The sequence below is a fragment of the Podarcis liolepis genome (genome assembly GCF_965112155.1).
Source record: "Podarcis liolepis genome assembly, chromosome: 16".
Classification (NCBI taxonomy): Eukaryota; Metazoa; Chordata; class Lepidosauria; order Squamata; family Lacertidae; genus Podarcis; species Podarcis liolepis.
In genome coordinates, this window is record NC_139567.1 from 13,401,751 (window position 1) to 13,410,665 (window position 8,915).

Here is an 8,915-nt window from a genome sequence, read left to right on the forward strand (position 1 = left end):
ATTTTTAAACAAGCTAAGCCGCCCCTCCAAGAGGTAGATAGGTATCTGCTGAGCAAATGGGGCCTTTCATCAAAGGTGGTCACAGAGAGGTTTACACAACATTTGATGCAATGATCCATCAGTTAATATAATACGGTGTTTAAAGCAAACCAAAACCCCAGGTAAAAAACAGAAAATCAATAAATAGGCATAGTACAACTGACTTAAAATGACCGTCAAAATACAAAGGTCTGTTAGGATATTTCCGTTCCACCTTAAAAGGGAGCAGGATGTTTGTGTCACAGTCTGCGTATTTCCTGTTTTCACAGGATGTTTCTGTTGTGTCTTTGCTTTCGTTTCTCTCTGTGTCGTAGACACTGAAGCAGGCAGTCATGTCTTTCTTTGTTCTGATCAACGCTGAATAAAACTTGTAAATAATGCTCTCCTGAGTGCGACTTTTGCTGTGCATTATCTGCTGATAGAGTGTGCATGAGCTCTGGAATGTGGCAAGATATTTCAGGAAACTCATGTCACTAATTGCTGATACTGCGTGCCTACGGGAGATCGATGGATCGTCCGGCAGACGGCTTGGGGCCATGATGGACTTTGTCTCCCTGGCAGTATCCCAACAAGGTCTTCATCAAGCGCCTGAAGTTCAGCATGGAGAGAGCCTGTCAGATCTCAGCCAGGAGGGAGTGCCACAGTTCTGAACACACAGAACCATAGAATTGTGGAGTTGGAAGGGACCACGAGGGTCATCTAGTCCAACCCACGGCAGTGCGGGAATCTCAACTAAAGTATCCATGATAGATGGCCAACTCACCTCTGCTTAAAAACTTCCAATGAAGGAAGACTCCTGGTGGATGCAAGCTGTGCATCCAAGTTGTGGGGGAACCACTAGGAGAGCCTCTCACAAAGACCTCAGTGATTGGTCAGGGATATAAAGTATGTGGGTACCTTCCAAAATTCCAGAGATGTTCACCCCGCTCAATCTTTCATCTCCCCACCAACTGTATGGAGCACCAACACCCACCCACAGTTGACAAAAAAACAAACTCTAGGCTGAAATAGTTGATCCAGCCCTATAATATAGGCTGCAGAGAACTGGGAAGTTATCCCCTTTTGTGGTCCAAACCTTATTGGGGGAATAATATTGTAGCTGAGCTTTGTAATTATTGTATTTTCTAATAGAATTGAGTTGCATGTCTCCCCCCGCTCAAGCTGTCTAGCTAGTCCTTGAAATTGTTGTGAGGATAAACTGATAGGAGCTTTATGAAATTATTCACACAGAAAGATATCCGTACAAAGTTTTGGTGCTTCAGAAAAGTTTGATTGGTTTTACTCAAAGCAATTTATTTGCAGAGAAGTAAGCAAGTTAATGGGAACTTCACATGACACGCAGTCAGGTGTATCTTTCCCCACAATGTTTTCTGTATTTATTTATTTTAAAGTATGTACAAAGTCCCCTCTGACGCAATTAATTCAGTCAAATGGATTCACTTTCAAGGAGGGGCAGTAGAGGGGTAGCACAATCCCTCCCCACCACACAAAGCTGTCCTTTCTTCTCAGCTTTCAGTTCTCAAGGCCTTGGCCACAAATGGAGGGTAAGATGTTGGCCCTGAAGGCATCTCAAGAACTGGACTTAAAAACTAGTCCCTAGAACAGGAGCCAAGACCAATAAGGGGTGTGTGTGTGAGAGAGAGAGAGACTTGACCCCCAATATCTGTTTGGTTCTTGACAGCAAAGCATGTGGAAGGAGACATGCGTGATGGCTGATGATGGCAGCTGCAGACTGTGCTTGCAGAGAGACAAAAGAGGATGGGAAAGAACATCGCTGTGCTGAAATGTGTCCTCCAATTTATCAAAAGAGTGACAAGCATCTTGATGTTGAGGCTTTTTCTGTCCTAGGCTCCGCTCCACTGCCTATGCAAGCTTAGGAATTGCAGTACTCAGTGGGGCAGCATATGACCTCCTCCAGTATTAAACCAAGTGTCACGGAATGTGAATTCCTACAGTCCTGGGTACAACCCACCACAGAACCAATCTTTGTATTCTCTAGAAGCCAAAAGAGAGAGAATGTAAGAGACCTTGTACAATGCATGAAACACTCATTACCCTCTGCTCTGTTATCACTGATCTCTCTTGAGGCTTAAACGGCCTCGGTCCTGTATACCCGAAGGAGCGTCTCCACCCCCATCGTTCAGCCTGGACACTGAGGTCCAGCTCCGAGGGCCTTCTGGCGGTTCCCTCACTGCGAGAAGTAAGGTTACAGGGAACCAGGCAGAGGGCCTTCTCGGTAGTGGCGCTTGCCCTGTGGAACGCCCTCCCAGCAGATGTCAAGGCAATAAATAACTATTTTTCTTTTAAAAGACAACTGAAGCCAGCCCTCTTTAGGGAAGTTTTTAATGTCTAATGCTGTATTGTTTTTAATATTGAGTTAGAAGCCTCCCAGAGTGGCTGGGGAAGCCCGGCCAGATGGGCGGGGTATAAATAATAAATTATTATTATTATTATTATTATTATTATTACCCTGAGATCTCAAATGTCAGTGAGCAAACTATATTTTGTATCTATGCTCAGTCACAGGGGCCTTATAGGCTTCCTCAACAAAATGAATACTGTTTCTTTGCTCAATGAAACAAGCTCACAAATAATGATAATTTTTTTACAAAAATGGGAAAGGGGAAATTTCTGAGAAGTCCCCATTATCAAGGAAGTACAGTAGATGTGTCCCCACCCCACGAGTCTTACAGAATGAAGAATGGGGAGAGGACACAAAATAGATAGATGAATATAGTCCCAATTTGGGGGGGTTCCCAAAATTCCATCCACTCTGAGCATCAGGTCACACTTTTGGGTGACCAAATCGCCATTCAGTAGATGCCAGCACACACAAACAAGTTCAATTAATGTGCATGAAGATAGGGGAGAAAGGTAACACTTGCTAAGTATGCCTTCTCTGTTTTGACTACTGGCCATGCCTCCCTGGTGGCCACAATCCAGCATTAATCTGAAGGAGGACCTACTCTGAAAGGGTTCCCCCTTGCATAGAAGAACCTGCTGCATGGCCACTAGGGGGCCATGGCCTGTGGGTGCACTGATGCTGATGTGCCATGGCTAAAGGGTACATTCCCATTGCCTCCACATGCATTCATTGACCATGTGAGTTGGATCTTCTGAGCAGGTATAGTACCTAGGGTGAGGTCAAGGTAGAAACAGGTTGGGTGGCTTCGCCAAGAGCAAGGAGCAGATGTAGGGCCCAATTCAAATGGGCTTTCCTTCCTCCTCTATAAGTGAAGAGGCACCATTCATCCATACGTGAAAAACAATCATTTTAGGGCAGTGTTACATTGAAAGGGAAAGCTGCTTGAAGGCCATCAGTACTGGCACAGTCTCCTGGGGAAGAGACACAGCTCAGCATCTTCAAGAGCCAGCAGAATGCCAATACGGGTGGATGCCCTTGCATTTCGTCAGGGAGAACATTGTACAGCCAGTGAAAAGAAGCCCTCTGAAGGTGGAGATAACTTCTGAGGCATGACCTGCTGCTATACATCCTTCAGAATCGGTGGAGCTGCTCAGAGTAAGGGCATTTTCACCAAGGCCAACCTGGAATCATCTCTGCTGTAGTGCATTGGTGGGGAATGACCTCTCTCTGGCCCCAGGCTGCATCCCTGCTCCTCAGACCACACGCTCCACTGCTCCACAGCCTTCTCAAGTTCTCCCGGATGGCCAGAATGTGTCCTTGGAATGTGAGAATGTTTCCTGTTTGTGCAGACAGAGAGAGCTGTGGAGGTGTAGAAACCTTTGGCTTTTGTGTGGCTAAGTGGTAAGATTCTCATTTGATGTCCTACCTACTTTTTGCCTCTGGTCTTACAGCTGGCACACAGCTCCACTCCCAAGCGTTACTCCTGAGGGAATGGATCCCTCCGCCTGCTGGGTTAGTCCAACTCACTTGCATACTTACTGACATAAGTGTTCACTGTGGAACATGATGCTCCCATCCCGGCCCAACAAAATTCTGCTTCTGGAGGACAAGCGGTCGCTGGAAGCTTTTTTTCGCAATAGTAACACCAAAAGGCATTTGCTGCAGAAGAGTGAGTGGAACAGAAATGGGGAGGGGCGGAAGGAGGGAGAGACAAGAATCAATGCAGAGGGCTTATCATTCAGGAGGGTTTCGTGGTGTTTTGTTCAAATCTGTTTGTAACAGGAAAGCAAAACACACATACCACCATTCCAGCAAGTGCTATTGGGTAGAGTGAAGTAGGGGAGCTGGGTTCAAAACTGTGATGGATGAAGATGAAAAATTCCAGGGCCCCAACATCATGTGCAGTGCCCTTCCCACTGCCCCCAACTTCCTTAAAGTAAAGAGGAGGAACAACTAGCTGGCAACTGAATAAGATGCAGGGAGGGAATGAAAGCTAGGAGTTATTTAACCCAGAAGGTGAGAATAAGAGGGAAGGAAGCAAGAGGAACAAAGTCAATCTCGGTGAGCCCCCAGCCGTAAACCCCCCCCCCATATACCTACAGCCCCAATTTCAACAACTAAGCAGAGAACAGGGAAGCACACGTTCCTGCTGATCATATAAACTGGTCCACAGACATAAACCAGAAGCGCTTTCGAATCTTTGTGTATCTCATTAATGGAGGCCAGAAGTCAAATACCATGTTGAAAAACAAACAAACAAATAAATCTCTGCTTACCATTTGCATCAGCAATTTGGGGTATGCAAAATCGTTTCGACTTTTGCATGTGAAAAATGTCATTGCTGGTTTACAAAATGTCAAGGGTGTAGCTTGAGATTTGAAAATATTTTTGCTCTTCTGGTTGTCCTTTAGAGACTTACCAGTACAAAAGCAAAGAAGCATCCATATCCCAAAAGCCGGAAGCTTTTTCATCTTCAGTGTTGAGGAAATCCTACCAGTTGGTTCAGATGGTGGCCTCTGTGAACTGGGGAACAAACAGAAATGTGATAATGGAAGAAGCTTAGCAAACATCTCCTTTAAACAGTCTGTGGGGCAATCAATCCTCAACTGAGATGAGGATGATATTCAGGCTGGCAGTGCAGTGTGCATCCTCCAAGCTGTGAGGCTGATGAACTGCAGATTTCTCCTGTGTCCACGATGCCTTCTTTTTCAGCACCCTCTTACTGAATCTCTGGAAAAGCTCTAAATCGAGAGTGTGGAAATGTACCACTGATTTGAAATATGCTAGAATAAGAATCAGCTGTTCTCAACTTCCTCCTCCCACTCCAAGCACATAGAGTGTGTGATGGGCACAGAGCATAATGTCACCCCTCAGATCATGCTGAGCCTAGTACACAAGAAGGCAGAAAATGATAACATCAATGCCCAGGAGCAGAAGAACTTCGTGGACTGGAGTTCGCCCACCAAGGCCACTTTTCTGAAAATGCAGGTGGTTGAATGGTGTCTCTTGTGAGCACAAGAACCCAACTCCAGCAAGAGGGAGGCAACTTGTGCACCATTACTTCCAAAATGGTACTCCCAAACCCCAAAATAGTTTTAGGAGCAGAGGGGTGAAAATTCCTGCAGTTCAGTGAACTGTATATCCATGATAGAGCATCTATTTTGCATACAGAACTTCCCAGGCAGAATTCCCAGCACCTCCATGTAGAACTGGGAATGTCCCCCATCTGAAACTTTGAAGAGCCACCAACATTCAGTGCAAACTGAGCTATATGGACCAGTGTTCTGACTTGGCATAAGGCATCTTCCTGTTTTCCTTATCACAGGTCTATGAGGGATCCCCCAGGTGACATCTGGAGTGACCATCCATAGTGAAGCTAAAGTCTAGAATTAGTCACTGTTCCTCCCTCACCTTTGCATTCAGTTTTGCTGGGCTTATTGTGAATATGAGGTGAGAGGAGAGACCATTAAAACTGCCCTGAAGCCCTTGGGGAGAGGGAGGAATCATATATTGTTATGAGTTTGTGGGGAGCAATCCAGATGTTGCCCTGGGTCCCTTTAAAACCTGTGAGCCTGTGTGTGGAAAGCTAAAAGCTATAGGAAGAAGATGGCTGAACCAGTCAGGCAAGTTCCTTTCTCAAGAGAATGACCTTAGACCAGTGGTTTTGAACCAGTGTGCCGTGGCACCCTGTGGTGCCTTGAATGATGGTCAGGGGTGCCGCGGGCAACTCTGGCCTCTGTCCCTCATTCCTTCCCTTCCTCCTCTGATGCGCTCTCATGTCTCTGCCTCCCAAAGGCTTGCATGGTTGTTTCTTGCAGCAGCCCTAGCTACAAGCTCCCCAGGTGAATGGTTCTTCTGGGGCTAGCCAGGGGGTGCTGGTTGCCAGGACCTGAGGTGCCTTTGGGGTAAGCAAGCAAGTGGGTGAGGGGGCCCAGCCAGTCAGTCCGCCAATCCTTGCTGTTGGGAAAGTCCAGACAAGTGGGAGACCAGGCAGGCAGGAAGATGCCATGCTGGCCTTTCTTGGGCTTGCTGTGTGCAATGCCTACCTGGGAGCAAGTGTCTTGCACCAAAGGGAAGCCTTTCCACCAAGCAGGCCCAGCAGTGCCCACTGCTGCCTCCCAAGGTGAGTAAGGTGCTGGACTCACATTCACCTTGGCCCAGTCTCCATTGGGCCACTAAGGCTGGGGCATCCTCTTCCCGGGCCCCTGTTGGGCAGTTTGAGGAGGCATCTCACTTTGGGGCAGGGTGGTGGCAGCTCAGAAACTAGGGGAGGTGGCAGCAGCTGCATAGAGGACTCCCAAGGAGAGGGGAGAGGAGAGGAGCCTGAGGGAAGACTCCACAAGGGAGGGTGTCCAAAAAGGGGTGAGGGGCTGCCAGCTCTGCAGACAAGGGATGATATAACTGGGCTCCTGAGCCCCACAGGGGAGCTGCAGGAGGAATGTAGTTGGTCAAGGGAGCCATGGACTCAAAAAGATTGAAAACCTCTACCTTAGACCCCCACAATTCTGCTTGTCCCATTCCTAGAAACCACTGGTCCGAGAGGTTTACAGTTCATCCAACACTTTCTAGGCACAGGACCGAGTGTCTTTTCCATTTGTCCCACCACTTTCTCTAAGAAAATCAACTGTTGATCACAGAATAGGGGGGGGCACCCTGGTTTACATTTCTTTCACATTCAGCAGCAAACAATGGGCTTTCCCAGAGGAAAGTAGCAGGACAAGCAGAAGTGTGAGTGAGTTACTGTATTTTTTGCTCTATAAGACTCACTTTTTCCCTCCTAAAAAGTAAGGGGAAATGTGTGTGCATCTTATGGAGCAAATGCAGGCTGCGCAGCTATCACAGAAACCAGAACAGCAAGGGGGATGGCTGCTTTCGCTGCGCAGCGATCCCTCTTGTTGTTCTGGCTTCTGAGATTCAGAATATTTTTTTTCTTGTTTTCCTCCTCCAAAAACTAGGTGCGTCCAAAAACTATAGAGCAAAAAATACGGTAAATGCCCACCATTTGCATCTTTAAAAAATGAGCTCTGTTGCCATAGAGACAAATGGGTGGGCCTTTTCCTGCCACACCTGGCTGGATGCCATGTCATCCTAGGATGGAGAACAATAGGCCAACAAGGGCTATGTGAGAGTTGTGCGTTGAGATGCTGGGCATAGGGATGTATCTTGCTCTGGGCTGGACTTGGGATATATCTTGCTCTGGGCTGGACTTGGGGCTTCCATGGAAACCTAATGGGGGAGCCAGATCTGTTGTGATGTTAAGGCTGGGAGACCCTTCATCGTCTACTCAGGTTGTATCAATGTGTATATAAAATCATATATCCTAAAGATACCACAGACTCCATTGACCTTCATTCCAAAGAAACCAAACATTGGGTAAGTGCTGGCATGCTCGGAGTCTCTCGCCACTCGGACAATGGGATTGCATGAAATGACATCGTATGCTCAGGTTTGCTATATTAGTTTCCTGTATTTGTTAGTTAATGAAAGAACACAGACAGCACACTTTTGGTGGTTCAGATGAAGTTTGGTTGGTTTTACTCAAAGCCATTTCTTGCCAGAGACAGAAGCAAGTTACGGAAGTTTCAAATGACACGCTGCCAGTTGTATCTTTCTGCTCAGTGTTTCCTGTGCTCTAATACAGAAGAGCTTTTGGAGCTATTAATTCAGTCAAATAAATGCAATTCAAAGAGGATGGGGGGGGGGCAAAACCCTCCCTGCAAGTTGTCATTTCTGCTGAACTTCCTCCCACCCCAAGTACTTTTCTACATATGGATGACAACATACATTCCTACCTTGTGAATCGAATGCCTTGTGAGTTGAACGTTTTGGCTCCCGAATGCCGCAAACCCGGAAGTGAGTGTTCTGGTTTGCAAACGTTCTTTGGAACCTGAATGTCTGACAGGGCTTCCATGGCTTCCAGTTGGCTGCAGGAGCTTCCTGCAGCCAATTGGAATCCGCACCTTGGTTTCCGAACATTTTGGAAGTTGAACAGACTTCCAGAATGGATTCCCTTTGAGTTGAGAGCCAGTGTGGTATAGTCGTTAAGAGAGGTAGACTTGTAATCTGGTGAGCCGGGTTCGCATCCCCTCTCCTCCACTTGCAGCTGCTGGGTGACCTTGAGCTAGTCACACTTCTCTCAGCCCCACTCACCTCACAGAGTGTTTGTTGTGGGGGAGGAAGGGAAAGGAGAATGTTAGCTGCTTTGAGACTCCTTCGGGTAGTGATAAAGCAGGATATCAAATCCAAACTCCTTTTCTTCTTCTTCTTCTTCTGAGATACGACTGCACTGTATAGCCACTGGAACCATCTCAAGAGCTGGACCTTGAAGTCTCAGCATCTCAGCATCCTAGAATAAGTTGAAAAGTTGATGGGGCCAGAAGGACAGGACAGTTTTATAGTAGCAGCTAGTTATCTGTCTTGAAAGCACTCTTCCTGGGATAGGGTGGGGAGCAAGGAGCCAAAGTAAAGGAAGAGCAATTGATTTCTAAACAGGCCAACCACTCTTGCTCAC

At 46.9% G+C, this 8,915-nt stretch overlaps 1 long non-coding RNA gene across 1 annotated transcript; it reads right to left on the reverse strand.

Moving 5' to 3' along the window:
- Nucleotides 1–1,287: 1,287 nt before the first annotated feature.
- On the reverse strand, nt 1,288–4,934 carry LOC310695880. Its single transcript, XR_014520329.1, has 3 exons — nt 4,824–4,934; nt 3,944–4,063; nt 1,288–2,034 (listed from the first exon to the last, which is right to left on the reverse strand). It is a non-coding gene; the product is annotated as an uncharacterized lncRNA (long non-coding RNA).
- Between the last annotated feature and the right edge of the window lie 3,981 nt (nt 4,935–8,915).